A 15802-nucleotide genomic window follows, 5' to 3' on the forward strand; every position below is an offset into this window, starting at 1 on the left:
CTAAAACCCTGGCTTAGTGATACACACTAAGTGATACTACTCTGACACACAGGCAGCCATCATGAATTGGAATCAACACCATGGGCACCTGGTGGCGGTGCTAAAACCCTGGCTTAGTGATAGAATCTCATCTTTGTCGTAGGAGGTCCAGTTTGATGCCCATCTACAAAGGGGGATATGATGTGTTCTAAGTGCATGCCAATGCAAAATCACATGAAATCCTGTGATTGTGATGTCATAATTATAATCCTTGAATATGTGAGGACTCAAGTCCTGCTAAAGTGCTTCCACCAAGTCACTCTGCCTGTAAGTGACAAAGCCAAGGTTCCAGTCTCAGTCTCCCCAGACCAAATCACTAAAAACCCCAACTGCCTCCAAGGAAACCAAGAGGGGCTTTACCACATCCAGCGCCTTGCGGGAGAGCTTCCTGGAAAGATGATCCCAGATCAGACCTGGGCTCAGAACTAGCCTTGCTGGGTGGCCCCTCTTGTTTCCTCCTCCCTCTCCAAGCCCTGTCCTGTGTGATGGGTGTCCTGTGCTCACCCCTCGGGCATCTGGAGTGACAGAGAAGTGTGTGGGCTGCATTCCCGGGCAGGGCACTGTGGCACAGCCGGGTTGATGCCCCAGGCTCAATGGGCCAGGACTTGTCTGCATCACTGCCCAGTCACTCCTCCACCTCAGCTCTGTTTGTTCTGCCTGAGGCTCAGAAGTTGAAGCCAGGGAAGAGGGCTGGGCTGGCAACTTGGAGACCTGGACTCCAGTCAAGGATTCACCACTTTGCTGTTGCTTGAACCTGGGAGGCTACTTCACTTGCAGGTTCCTCCCTCAAAAATGAGAAGGTTGCTTGAGACCCTTGCTCCTTCTCAAAGTGTCACGCAGGGCATGAGGCAGCAGGGTGGTGGTGAATGGATCATATGGGAGCTTGCAAAATGCAAAGTTTTAGGGCCCAGGTCTTGTGAATCAGAAACTGCATTTAACAAGACCTCCAGGGCAGCTGCATACACATTACAGTTTGAGACACACTGCACACATGATCTCAAGTGTGTACCTCTAATCCTGAGGCATAAGGGCTCTGAGTACTGCCCACACTTTACCCTGAGGTGCTTACCAGCCCTCCCTACATGCACTGCCTGGGTGTCGCTTCTCAGTTCCAGCTCTTAACGGGGGTGTCGGGAGAATCGATGATAACAACCAGGAACCCCTCCTTTATGCCCACCATCTGTCTACCAGTTTATCGTACTGCAGTGATTTGCAATGGTGTTGGAAATTCTGCCACCGGTATTTCAAATACCGACAGGGTCATCCATGGGAGACATGTTTCAGACAGCGTCTAGACTAAGAAAGACTTGGAAAAGACCAGGTATTTCCAAAATTAGTCGATGAAAACCCCTAGGTCCTAACAGCAGATTATCTAATATAATGCTGGAAGACGAGACCTCAGGTTGGAAGACCCTCAAAATATGCAGGGATAAAACAGTGAACTCGAACATACCAACCATTGTGAAGACAGGCAGCATTTTGACTCGTGGAGTCCCCATGAATTGGAGCCAAATTCAACTGCAATTACACCTCCGTTCTGATCTCCCTTTCCTTCTCAGTTCTAAATCCAGAGCCAGTAAGTAAACAGCTGGCATTGAATTCAATTTACCCTCTCCTTATTTACTGTACATCCATTCTCCCAAGCAGGACTCAATCTGTCCTGCAAGAACTCACCCTGCAAATTCAGAAGGCGGTTCAGGAGTTGAATAAGTGCATGACAGAGAATGACAGCACATACGCATTTAAACTGCATGCTAACAACCAAATGAAACCAAACACTGCAGCACTGGAATTGTTGTTGTTAAGTGCCATTGAGTTGATTCTGACCCATAGCAACCCTATATAGGGTTTCCGAGGAGTGGCTGGTGAGATTGTACCACCAACTTTGTGATTCAAACTGACTTTGCAGTCCAGCGCATTAACTCATAGCACCACATCAGGACTCGGGAGCACTGGAGAGGCAGAGGTTAATAATGTGGAACACTCCCAGATCTGAGCATCAACCAGGAGGTTGGAGTCTGCAGTTGCCTCAGCCAGTCTCAGTTGCCTCAGCCTCTCGCAGGCATCTGCTCTGTGCTGACTGTGTATTTTGAACAACAAGGCTCTTGCTAAAGGAAAACTAACTGTTGCTTTTGGTACCTAGTCAAAGAAGCAGGAACCTTTTCCACTGCTAGAATGCAAACAAAATTAAAACAAAACTGTGTTGATCTCATTAAGAGAAATGATGCGGCTTCCGCAACAGTATCTTGCTAGGGAATTTTTCAGTGGTTTCGATGATATGTGCCTTTCCTTATGGGCTAGCTTTAGAACTGTAACTAAAGTCAGGCCTCTCTCTCACTCTCTTATATACACACATTTCCAGTTGGGAGAGTTTGTAGGATTACAGGAGAACATGGTTAAGGAAGGTTGTGAGCAAGAGGGAGTCTTTCTTCCTAACCTCTTATCTAGGAGTCCCTAGGGATGTGAAAGATTAACATGCTTGACTACGAATCTAAAGGTTGGCTGTTCGAACCCACCCAGAGAAACCTTCTGCTTCAGAAAGGTTAGAGCACAAACATGGAATCAGCGTGAGTCGGAATCCACTAGACAGTGACCAGGATTGGTGTTTTAATTTCTTACCTCGAATGTTTTTCAGGAGTTCTTTTGTGGTTTCTGAGTCCAGTCCAGCTCTGATATGCTATACCAGTGGCTGTGAGCTGAGACTCCTGCAAATTCCAGAAGATTCCACCTCATGGTGTCAGGATACCCAAGTACTCTCTCCCTCAGACCATATTCTGTGGGTAACTTTCTGGGAGGTGTGGAGTTCCAGAATTTACATGAAGGTAGGTTAAACTAATAGAAAGAAGGTGTTCTACAGCGGCAACTTTAAGAAGTGTTACAAGACCTTGCTGACTCAGAAATCTGCTTGTTGTTGTTGTTGTGAAGTGCTGTCGAGTCGATTCCGACCCATAGCAACCCTGTATAGGGTTTCCAAGGAGCAGCTAGTGAGCTTGAACCACTGAACTTGCAGTTCAAACGACTTTGCAGTCTGACGTATTAGCTCACAGCGCCACACCAGGACGCCAGAAATCTGTTACATCATGTTAAAATAAAAGGCCCAATCTACTTCTTTATTTACGCAGCTACCTCATAACTATAAAAGATGTGAGGCGGCTTCTAAGAAAACACATGCACTTTTAGAGTGAAATATAAATAAATGCACAAATGAGACCCTGGGAAATATAAATTAACGGAGTAGTTCACATACAGTCAACAAAGCAGAACGTGCCTCATTAGCTTGCAAACGTGGCCCTTCCTGCTGTTACAGCTGGGTTGCATCCAACCAGATGCAATTTAATTAGAATGAAGTAAAGCACTGCACAGAGGGTCAAGAAATGAATGACACAAGGGTAGCACAGCAGAGACCTAGATTGGTTGTCAGAAAAATACCCCGAGGGTCCCAGCTGAGTAAAAACTTAATGTGAGCCACTCATAAGTTCTGGCTATGAAATAAAGTGAGGTCGCATCTGTAGTGTTCAATGTCCAGCAGCAAGCAGAATGGAGGCCTCTTGCATGTTGCGTTGATTTTGCATACCACATTCCCTGCTTCCACAGTCAACATAGTGAGATCTGCTTCCGGTGCCAATTGGACAACACCAAGAAGTGGATGGCATACAGTCCTCCAGGGGCTCGGAGCCTATGCAAAGGGCTCAAGAAGAGAAGCAGCAACAATCAGCAGTGACCAATGCATGTTGATTCCACTTAGGCTTTTGTGGTTGCTTCCAGTTGCTCGTTTTTTTACAAATGGACATAGATATAAGTACCAGCAGAGGATGGAACTTCTCTTTTGATATCTAAACCAGAAACAGGACTATTGCAGGAAAGTCCCACTAGGAGAAACTAGGAGACCCTGTTGTTGTTGAGTGCCGTCAAGCAGCTAGCGGGTTTGAACTGCCAACCTTGCAGTTATTAAGTTAGCAGTCTAGTTCTTATCCTACAGTGCCCCACCAGAAACCTTGGTAGTGATGTGGATTGCACATTGGACTGCTAACTTCAAAGTCAGCAGTTCAAATCCACCAACCATTCCAAAGGAGAAAGAGGAGGCTCTCTGCTCCAAGAACGCTTTGCAGCCTCAGAAACTCTATCAAGTGTCTCTATGAGTTGGAACACACTTGACAGCATGCAGTAATATCAGAACTAGTAGCAGGCTGGTGCAAATGGTTAACTTGCTCACCGTTAACCAAAAGGTTGGACGTTTAAGTCCACCTCGAAATAAAGGCCTTGTGATCTACTTCTGAAAACCCAGCTATTGGGAAAGCTGGAGCCCATTTCTACTCTGACACACATGTGACTGTCATGAGTTGAAAGTGACTTGTTGGCAACTGGTGGTTTCCAGAGACATCCAAGGCTTTTCAAGCCCTCCGTAGGCAGCTGGGTTACAATGATATCAGTAACTGGGTGTAGGTATTGCTGGATCTTACTTGAGCATGGAATCTATGGTCACTTCAGGAAGCCAGGTATCTACAATTACTCATGGCATCCTCGGGGTGCTTTGAAAGCCTCTGGTTCCAGCTGGTTCCTCTGGTAAATGCTGCAATGAGAGGGAATCTCCTCTACCTGTGTTGAAGAAATGAAGAGGAAATTAATCAGTCCAAGACTTTCCAGACTGAGCGTGGTGAAGCGACCAACAGACATGAAATTGGCTGGACTTATGACTAAACCCTGGAGCTACCCCTCCCTGGTACTGTTACCTTGGGTTGACTCTGAAACTACTCTGAGACTCAGTTTCCTCACCTGAAAAATTAGGACCTGAGTCCCTAACTCACAGAGTTGTAAATATTGAATAAGACCATGTAAATAAGTGATTGGCTCTATTAATACCAAGGCACTTGTCAAAACTTACTTAGTCCCGCCTCTCCACACTTTCTGGACAGCAAAGCTGATCCAATATCTATCTTGGATATTGTCACTTCGGTATCCTAGCTTCCTCATTACTAGCCTAGCTTCTTCTGTATTTACCAGCCTGCTGAATTTTCTGTGTCACCTTCTTTAAAATCATCATATCTCAAATAATCATAGCATCAGACTTCTGCCTTCTTCATCTTACCACTTTTTTTTTTTTTTTTAGATTAAAAAAAAAGAACAGATTTGAAGTTTCAGCACAGCTTTCACCAGGTGTCATTGAGTTGATTACAACTCACGGCAACCCCATGTGAGTCAGAGTAAACCTGTACTGCAGAGGGTTTTCAGTGGCTGATTTTTCAGAAATTGATCTCCAGGACTTTCTTCTGAAGCACCTCGGGGTGGATTCAAACCTCCAACTTTTCAGGTAGGAGTCCAGTGTGTTTACCATTTGTACAACCCAGGAGCAGTTTTAGCTTTACAAGAAAAAGTGTACAGTAAGTATAGTGACTTCCCATAGTCCTCCTCTTTCTCCTATAGCATCTTGCATCCCTGCATCACCTAATATTTTGAAAATGAATTTCACTTGCTCCTTATATATCATAACAACCATTCCATAATAGCATGAATCTGATCTTTGTCTCCACCATCCTCCTGATGAAGTCTCATTCCAAATCAAACCATCTTCTTCACGTTTCAATCTTCTGGACTGCTCTGAAGTGTTTGCTGGTCAGTTTCCCCCAATCTTGTTGATCCTATTTCCTCCTTAGCCATCTTTGCCACGTACACAGGATCAGCTCCTTTTTATTAGTCTAAACTTCCATTTGGGATCCCCCAGACTTGTCCTTCTTCTCCCTTTCCTCAAATGCAGGCATGGTTGAAGTTTCTGATCTTGGCTCCACAGGAAATATTCATAGCTACACCAGGGGTTGACACACTTTCCCTAAAAACGACCAGATAGTAAATATCATAGACTTTGCGGGCCTGAAATTCAGTCTCTGTTGCAAATTCCTCAACTCTGTTGTTTGGCCCAAATGTAGTCAAAGACAATACATATGTGTGTGAGCAGACAACAGATAGCGTTTCAATAAAACTTTACTTATTAAAACAAGAGGTGGGCTGGATTCGGCCCTTGGGTTGTAGTTCTCCCACTTCTTGCTTTGGTGGCAAGAATCTAAACAATAGAATCAGGTACGCCTGGCTTCACAGTCTGGGTCCATTAATATGTTGGACAAGTTATTTAACCTCTGTGATCCTTAATCTCCTTGTTTGTAAAATGGGAATGATAACATTTTCTTGACAGCATTGTTGATGGAGTGACGTGGGATAATGTACAGTGCCTTAGGGCCTGGTTCAATGAATCATGGGCTCCATCCTCCTTCCCTCCCTCCCTCTCCCTCCCCTTTTCTCCAGTGCTTTGCTGTAGCTCCCATTCTTCATCTCTCTGCCTTCCATCCTCTACAGTCTCATCCATAGCCATGTCTCCAACTCCGACCCTAGTCTCCATCTCTTCTGAGTTTCAAAGCTGCACATTCAACAACCAGTTGTACTATCTCACTCGTAAATATTATTTGCATCTCAAACTCGGCATATTCAAAAGCAAATTCATTATTCTAGCCACACCTGTGCCTTCTCCTGGCCTCCCACCATGGATGGCAGAACTTTCTGAAGTTTGACACTGCCACTCCATTACATGGGACTTGGACGTGTTAGCTCCCGTTCATCCTCTGCTCTGGCTGTTCCTGCGATTCTTCCCTCTCTCCATGGCCACAGTGAGGGCTCAGTGGTAGAATTCCCTCTTCCACATAGGAGACCTGGTTGAATTCCTGGCAAATACATCTCAAGCGTCAGCACCACCCATCTGTCAGCAAAGACGTGCGTGTTGTTATAATGCCGAATAATTTTCAGCAGAGCTTCCAGACTATGAGAGACTAGGAAGAAATGTCTGACAATCTGCTTCTGAAAATCAATCGATCGATCCCATATAGATGGTCCAGGACTTCTGTGCATAGTTTCTCCAAGAGTTGCATATGGAGAGGCTGAGTGGAGTGCAGCTAACAAAAACAGCTTCATGGCCTGTGTTCTAGTTCAGGTCTGTACCACCTGCCACTTGAGCTTTCTGAATGACCTCCCTCTCTCTGATGTGCCTCACTCATTCTCCAACTGGTGCTAAGTTATTCTTCCTAGAGCATCCAGTTCATAAAGTCATGGAAAACTCCTTCTTGCTTGTCCATGTCAGGACCTTCACCTGGATTTCAAAGTCCTGCAGGTTCAACAATGAATACCTGTGTTCCCAGATAAATGCGCTTCCTGGATACGCACTATTTCTTTATGTCTGTAGCCCTTCCCTTCGGCATCTTTCCCCATCACAATTTGTACCTGCTTCTTAGAACTCAAGGAGCCCTGGTGGACCTATGGGATAAGCATTGAGATGCTCATAGAAGGGGAGCTGTTCAAACCCACCAGCTTCTCTTCAAGAGAAAGATGAGGTTATCTGCGGCCATGAAGACGTACAGTCTCAGAAACCAGACTTTTCTGGTTCAACTCTCTTACACGGTCTCTGCCAGTTGATACCGACTTGATGGCAATGGATTTGGAGGACAGATAGCTCTATTTCTCTGAATCCATGAAGTCCCTGGGCAGTGCAAAAGGTTAATGTGTTTGACTGCGAACTGGAAGATGGAAGGGTCAAGTCTACTCAGAGGCACCTTGGAAGAGAGGTTTGGTGATTGAGCACTGAAAACCCTACGAGCGCGGTTCTACTCAGACACAGGTGGGGTGGCCATGAGTTGGCCTCCATAGCAACTGGTTAACTGGTTGGAAACCTCACACAGGCCCCTTCTCCTACTTAGCCAGGTAGATTTCTTCCTTATCTCAACTTCTACGTCCTCAGGCAAGCCCTGTTTGATCTAATGTAATGCATTCTGCTATGTACTTTTGTGGTATATTGGGCACATGCTTTATCTCACCCAGTAGATTAAAAATCCTTTCAGGGATTAAGTAAATGTTTGGTCCTCTCCCATAGCCCCAGGACATGGCCTGTAGGTGACATGCTGATAGAATGGGCGTGGAAGAGTGTTGACTTGATTCACCTCTGAGCAGACTTGGCAGCCCCTTGGTCTCTTCTGTAGACAGAAGCGATTATACACACCTGGAAAATCCAAGCTGAGGGACAAGTTTCATTTGCCAGGATTTGGGACTGTAAGTCTTCACAACCTCTGACTTTTGGTTGCTGGATAGTGGGTATGTTTGTGTGGGTGTGTGATTGTGTGTCTGTATCTGTCTGTGTGGAGTCTTCGGGTGGTGTAAACGGTGAATGCTCTCAGCTACTAAGCAAAAGTTGGAGGTTCAAGTTCACTTAGATGAACCTCAGAAGAAAGGACTGGCGATCTACGACCAAATCAGCCATAGACAACTCTAAGAAGCACAGTTCTGTTCTGATACATGTGGGGTTCCCATGAGTTAGAGCTGACTTGATGGTAACTGGTTTGATGTTAAAGTGCTGTTGAGTCGGTTCCGACTCATAGTCCCTGTATAGAGTTTCCGAGGAGCGGCTGGTGAGTTTGAACTGCTGACTTTGTAGTTAGCAGTTCAGTGTTTACCCTACAGAACCATACCAGGACTTGGCAACTGGTTTGGTGGTGGTGTGCCGTGAGAGTCAATTCCAACTTATAGCGATCCTATAAGTTTCCAAGGCTGTAAATCTTTAAGGGAGCAGAAAGTCTTATCTTTCTCTGACGGAGTGACTAGTAGATTCGAACCGCTGACCTTAGAGTTAGCAGCCCAGCTTGTAATCTCCTACACTACCACAGTTCCTTGGCAACTGGTTTACTGGTCAATAATTTTTTGTTTATGTGGGGCAAGTGTGAGGGGGTGTGAGTGTATGTTTAAGGTGGATGTGGGTGTGAAGAATATGAGTAGGCTTTTTATGTGTGTGCATGAGTGTGTTTTTGTCTGTATAAGGTGAAGGAAAGAGAAGTTCTGGTCCATGTAGGTGTGTGGATGTGGATGTGGAGTGTTCATGCGTGCAGCTGCAATGGGAGAGAGGAGTGTATATGTAGGGCTATGTATTTGTGGGGATGTTCACATGTCTACAAAGTATATGCATGTGAGGAGAATAGGGATACATGTATGTGAGACGGGATGCATGCATGGGAGAATGTTTGTATGTGTGTCTGAGGTACGTGCCTGTAGACTTACGGAAGTTTACAATGGGAAGAGGGGCAATGCGTGTGTAGGGAGCGTGTGTTTGTGTGGCTGTGTAGTTTTGGATAAATGATAACAGTCTTCACCTGGCTGTGACCTGGGCCTTATCCAGAGGTGTGTCTATGGAAAAGAGCACCTATAGCAATTAGTTTTGAATTGCTGAAGGATTTCTCACTGGTGATGGCCACTAACAGGGCACCAGAAACCGCCTCTGGGCTTCTATTTACAGGAAATGCCCAGAAAGTGGAATGCAGGCAAGCAGTGTTTCTAGAAGTACAGACAGAGATCAAGGGATAAAATCAAAGGGCAGATGTCTCCCTCGGTGCACAGTTGGGCTCCTCCCAGAACTCCTGGTGGAATCTTTGTGGGGTGGTCCTCCATATTACTCCGTGTGCTTATGGAAGATGGGGTCCTACTGACTCTAAAGGGCATGCCAGAAAGCGGGGTGTCAGGGTCTGAGCTCAGGGAGCTCCTAGTCTTTCCTTTGACTCCACTCTGAGAATTTGGAAACTGGCCAGAGCTAGTTACAATCTGCCCATCAATCATGAATCCTGTCGGAGATAACAGGCCAAAAGTTTTAAAGAGTGAGGAAATGGAAAAGGCCATTTTCTGAAGAAAAAGAAAAAAAAAGTAGCATTGGAAATTTCTGTTACAAATGAAGTCTTACGTGCAAGTTCAACAGTAAAACCACCCAAAGGCCAGCTGTTCTGGGTGTGTGTGTATGTGCTTGTGGGTGAGGAGGTGAACGGTACTGGAGTTTCCCTTACCTGCTCTCTCCCCATCATCCCAGTCGGCAAAGGGTCTTTGCAGAGTACAGTTCGAAACTTCTCATAGGAATCAAGAGAAGTAAAATGACATGCCCAAGGTCATCAGTGAGTACTGGGCAGCTTCCATAAGTGACCAGCCTGTTGAACAGTAGACAACAGTCACCTGTTTGTTCTGGGCCAGGCGGGAGGAAAGGCAGGGGGCAGGGGCCTAGATGGCTGATTTAGAGGGTCCTGGGGAATAGTTTGGGGGCTGAAAAGATGAAAAGTGTTATCTGCCTAACTGTAGAGGAGTTCCTGGGTATATAGTTAATGTGCTTGGCTGCTCACTGAAAGGTTAAAGTTTTGAGTCCAACCAGATGGACCTCAGAAGAAAGTGTTGGTGATCTATCTGACTGATGGGCCATTGAAAACTCTATGAAGCACAGTTCTACTCTGACACACACAGGGTCTCCATGAGCTGAAACGGACTGAACAGCGACTAGCTTGTGGTGGAGAATGGATGGATAACACAGTTTTGAAAATCTTGGTCGGCCAGAACAAGAGTCTAGTTTTCTCACACCTGCATTGTCTTTAAGGCGTGATGGCAATGTTTTGGGGTGTGTAACTTGGAACACACCAGCCACCTGCATGTGACACAGGTGTAATGGAACACCTCTTACTCTATATAATCATCACTTGTAGAGTGTTGTGCAAATATTGACCTGGGGAATCTGGGCAACAGCCTTATAAGTTAAGGCCTATTATTAGCCTCATCTGTGATGTGTCACCTCTCTTTTACAGGTTTAGAAACTGAGGCATGGAAAGGTGAAGTAGTTTTTCCCAGTCACACAACCCAGTAAGGAGCAAAAGTAGCTTCAAACCAGACAGTCTGACTTGTATCCAAGCTTCCCACCACAGGGTTATTGAATTTCTATTCAACAGGTAAGGATGTACAGGGTGAGGTACCACACACCGGACAACGGTCTTATCTCCCAGGGTGGGTTTAGGATGGGTAATAATAGAATTCTGCCACCTGTCTGTCAGTTTGCCCTACTATGTGACTTAGGTGTTGCTGGAAGTTATGCCCCTGATATGTCAAATACCAGCGAGTCACCCATGGTGGGCAGGTTTCAGCAGACGTTCAGACCGAGAAAGACTAGGAAGAAAGACCTGGAGATCTGGTTCCCATAATCAGCCAGGTTTTTATGTGAACAAAATATTGTCTGATCACACAGAAGATTGTCTGATAAGATGGCGTGGGAACTGGTAGCATCTTGTTCTACTATGCATAAGGTCTCCATGAGTTAGCATCAATGGCACCAAATGACAATAGCAGCAAAAATAATGTCCCATCGTTTTGTAACAAGGAAGGGAGTGATTAATTTTGCAGTCTAGGAGCGGAGGTCCCTGGGACCATCAAGGGAGAAGAGCGGAGAGCAGGACCTTAACCATAGAAACAGTGACACCAGAGATGGAGGCAGAGACGATGATGTGGAGAGATGGAGCAGCTGGGGACTTTAGACCCAGAGAGCGAGAGGGGCTGTGTGCTGACGACTGGGGGACAGGCTTGCAGGGTATACCCTTTGGTTGGTTGATGATGCATGGAGGGGATTGTAACCATGGCAATGAAACGATATACGATAGTATGAATGTAAAACTAATGTTCTCCCATGTAAACTCACAATAAAACATTAATAATAGTAATAATAATGTCCCATGCTATGGCCAGGATGGTCACTTGGAAACAGAGATCCAATGATGTCAAATCTTACCTCTGTTTGTTGTTGTTGTTATGTGCCATGGAGTCAGTTCTGACTCATAGGACCCTGTACAGGGTTTCCGAGGCTGTCAATCTTTATGGGAACAGAAAGCCTCATCTTTCTCCCACAGAGCAGCTGGTAGTTTCGAACTGCTGAAATAGAGGTTAGCAACCTGACTCGTAACCACTATGCTACTATGCTATCAGAGCTCCCATAGTTTTTCCCATAGTTCTTACAATAATGCCTGAAATCCCTAGAAGGCCCTTCAAGATCTACTCAGTCTGACCTCTGCCCCTGTTGTTGTTGTTAAGTGCCATCGAGTTGGTTCTGACTCACAGTGTTTCTCAGGAGTATCTGGTGAGCTTGAACCGCCTTCCTTGTAGTTCAAACCGCCTTGTGGTCCAGGGCATTAACCCACAGTGCCATACCAGAACTCTGAAAATCAGCCAGTGGAAAAAGATTCCATGGGTTACAACAGTCTATTATCTGCAATGGAAAGGAGTTCTGGTGGTGCTGTGGATTGGGCTGTAAGGTCAGCTGTTCAAACCCACCAGCCGCTCCTTGGGAGAAAGATGAGGCACTCTGCTTCTATAAAGATTTACAGTTTCAGAAACCCTTTATAAGGTGACTCTGAGTGGGAATTGACTCCATGGCTGTGAGTATAGTGCAGGACGATGAGTCCTAGCTTGGAAGACACCACACAATAGCTCCCCAGATGGACTCAAACATACCAATGATGCCAGATCAGGTGGTGATTCTCTCGGTTGTACATGGAGTCACCATGACTTGGTACCAACTCAGTGGTAACTCATAACAAGTAACGACACCAGAGTACTCCAGAATTGGCTTCTGGGCCAGTTTACTCACCCCGTATTCTATGTTTGGTCACAATACCTGACATTTCTCAAAAACCTCATTGTTTACAAAGAGCCTTTGCTGCATCACCTCTTTATGATCCTTGTAGCAATAAAGGAAGGTCACAGCATCTTCATTTTACAGGCTCAGAGAATGACAGTCTGTCCAAGATCACTCAGTTAAGGATGGGGAATCTTAGAGCAGGGCCCACATATTCTGCTTTCTCGTTTTCTTCCACATCCTATCCTAGACATCTGGTCTCCCTCCTCTGCTGAAGATGAGCCCCTGGGTTGGAGGGCATGACACAATACCCTCCAACGATGGACTTAAACAGGCCAACTATCAAGAGGGTGTCACAAGACTAGACAGTGTTGTTTTCTGCTGTCCACAACAGCCCTATGAGCTGAGCCCACTCAACTGATACCGTCTCAATTGATGCTCGTTTCTCTGGGCCAGAAAAGACTCAGCTTATAATCTCCCTCTCCCAAAACAGCAGTAACCTTTGATTTTGCACCCCGCAATCTAGAAGGGTGTGCCTGGCCAGCCTGAGCTCAGGTCCTGGCTCCCCAGGAAGGAGTATGTGCTTGTACAACAACCAGGCCAGCTCTGGTACCCGTTCCCTTGGAAGAACGGTCATAAGCCTTAGCTCAGGGACTCGGGAGCCAGGCTACCTCCACCTTTTTTGAACTCTGTCTCCCCGAGAATAGTTTTGCAATTACATGCCTCTCTAGTAACATGCTAGAGCCCTGACTTGCAGTGGTTAAGCACTTAGCTGTTTAAACCCACCAGCAGCTCTGAGCAAGAAAGATGAGGCAGTCTTGGAAATCCTATGGGCAGTTAGTTCTACTTTATACTGCTCTCTGGCCCTCATGGTTATGAGTTGAAATCTACTTGAAGGCCGTGTTTTAGATTGGTTAGTAACATACAGTCAACTGAGTTACCATAGCCGGTTGCCAGGCAGTTTTGTGTAGCTCTTTGAATGAAATTGGCAGCTGTAGTCTCTCCACTTCTGGGTCCCCCAGGCTGGCTTGGGCGTGTGGTGTAGTTTGCCCATGGGTTGTAGGGGAGGGAGCACTGCTAAACAGTGGACATTGACCGTCTCCTGTGTGTCCCATCCTGACAGCGGCAGGGAGAAAGTGAGTTTTGGGTGGTTCTGCCCCACTTCCTCGTCCAGGTCCAGCTTACCCCACTCCATGCATGCAGAAGTTCAGGAAGCTGTTGGGGAACTTTCCACCTTCTCGGGCTATGGCTTTTTTCCCTACCAGGGATTTTCCCTACAGACCATCAGAATGGGTTTTCACCCAGGTTGATCGGCTAGAGGGATGACTTCGCGTTCTGCATTGTAATATTAGTCACAGCACATCAGGCGTGGAAGAGTCCCTGCAGACCCTCTTCCTAGGCTACAGGTGGAGAAGGGTCACCAGCAGAGGAAATATCTGCCTCATGTTCACCTGGCTGCAGAACCTATTAGAGCTTAGGTTTGCAGCCTCCCTAATAAGCATACCTCCTTTTGCATTCATCTGACCTCTTGTTCATTCTGCCTGTCATCGTTCATTCCAACCTCCCTGGCCACCCTGCCAGACAGGACCCAAGCCCACTCACCTGGGTTGGAGCTGTAGCATGCCCCTGCTTCTCATACTGCCCAGACTATCCCAGGTTCACAGCTGCATTCTTCCTCCTCTGTCCATGACTGACCTATAAGTTCAGTTGTTCAAGAGGCACCTCAATGTTGAGGGTATACCAGGTGACCCAGAACAGCAGGCTGAAGGCCAGAATCAGGGCTCCTGAGTAGACCAAGAAGTCCCAGTAGTTCACTGAGACGAAGATTCCCACCAGCAGGAGGACCAGACCAACAGCATCAAGCAGGAGGGCAAGGTAGAGGAAGACCCCACACCGCCCCGAGCTGCACCTTCCACACTGCTGGCCCAGGAGCATGGCGGGGAGGAACCCAGCTGCCCTGCCCAGGAGAGATTTGCATGGGAGGCTGTCAGTCCTGCCTCCTGCTTCTGCCTTCTCTCACTGTTGGGTGTGGGCGAGTGAGGGAGCCACAAGGAAGTGCATGTAGACCTTTACGAGCCCAGCAGCCAGTGGGGCAGGATATTTCTCAAGTGTTTCATGGTTCAGGAATGAGACTGACCCAGCGGGCTGACTTCAATTGAAATGAACTGGTCCTCAATGATGCCAACCAAGTTGTATGGTAAAAATAAAGGCATCAGGGTGCCTTTGAGATGGGGGTCTAAAAACCCGAGCCCTGAAGTGCCTGCTGGTCATGGAAGAGGGGTTGTCCTACACTTCATTCTCTGCCGTGAGGGCCACAGAACCTGTGAGTCCTGGACAGGTCCTGGACCATCTTTCAGAGCTATGTTTCTTTCTCTGTAGATGGTCATCGCTGTTGTTAGTGGCCATCGAGGTAGACACTGGCTCGATGCAGAACAGAAGGAAGTAGGCACTGGTCCTGTACCAGTCCCAAGATGACTTGGGGACCAGACCCTCGTGATTCATAGGTTTGTCATTGCCGATGTTGGAAGTAGACCCCCGGGCTCTTCTTCCTAGTCTGTCTTAGTCTGAAAGCTCTGCTGAAACCTAAGCAGCATTATAGCTGCAGTTGAGCCTCCACTGACAGGCAGGTGGCATGTGGGCATGAAGTGTACGGCCAGGAACTCTGCCCAGGTCACCATATGGAAGGCGAGAACCATGAGTGTCCCTACCATATACAGGGGGTGTCTTCCCTATTGCCCCCTTTGCGTAACTGTTCCCAGTAAGGAAGGGAGATTTTATATATATATATGTATAAATTTAATGTTTTATTGTGAATTATATGATAGCTTACATGGGAAAACATTAGTTTTACATTCATTCTATCATATACTGTTTCATTGCCCTGGTTACAATCCCCTCCATGCATCATCAACCAACCAAAGGGTATACCCTGCAAGCCTGCCCCCCACACTCCCCCTGCCCCCAGTCTTCAGCACACAGTCGCTCTCCCTCTCTAGATCCCCTCTAGAGCTCCCTCTCTAGATCTCTGGATCTAAAGTCCCCAGCTGCTCCATCGGTCCACGTCATCACCTCTGTCTCCATCTCAGGCATCACTGCTTCTCTGGGTAGGGTCAGGAAGGGAGATTTTATGTAAAAAAAAATATGGAAGAAAGTTTGTTGACAGGACTAGATATTGAAACAATGCTGTCAGAATTGGCCAGTATCCCATAAGGAAAGTTTGCCTGTCTCGCAGACTCCCTCCACACTGAAGGCTCTGAGCTCCCTCCGACAGAGAACTAGGCGGCTCCTTCACAGGTGTCCACAGGAAGGTTAGCC

At 46.6% G+C, this 15802-nt stretch overlaps 1 pseudogene; it reads right to left on the bottom strand.

Annotated features, from left to right (window-relative positions):
* LOC102829710 overlaps window positions 1–14422 on the bottom strand; it is a 73160-nt pseudogene extending 58738 nt beyond the window's left edge.
* Between the last annotated feature and the right edge of the window lie 1380 nt (window positions 14423–15802).

The sequence above is a fragment of the Chrysochloris asiatica genome, unplaced genomic scaffold (assembly GCF_000296735.1).
Source record: "Chrysochloris asiatica unplaced genomic scaffold, ChrAsi1.0 scaffold00054, whole genome shotgun sequence".
Classification (NCBI taxonomy): domain Eukaryota; kingdom Metazoa; phylum Chordata; class Mammalia; order Afrosoricida; family Chrysochloridae; genus Chrysochloris; species Chrysochloris asiatica.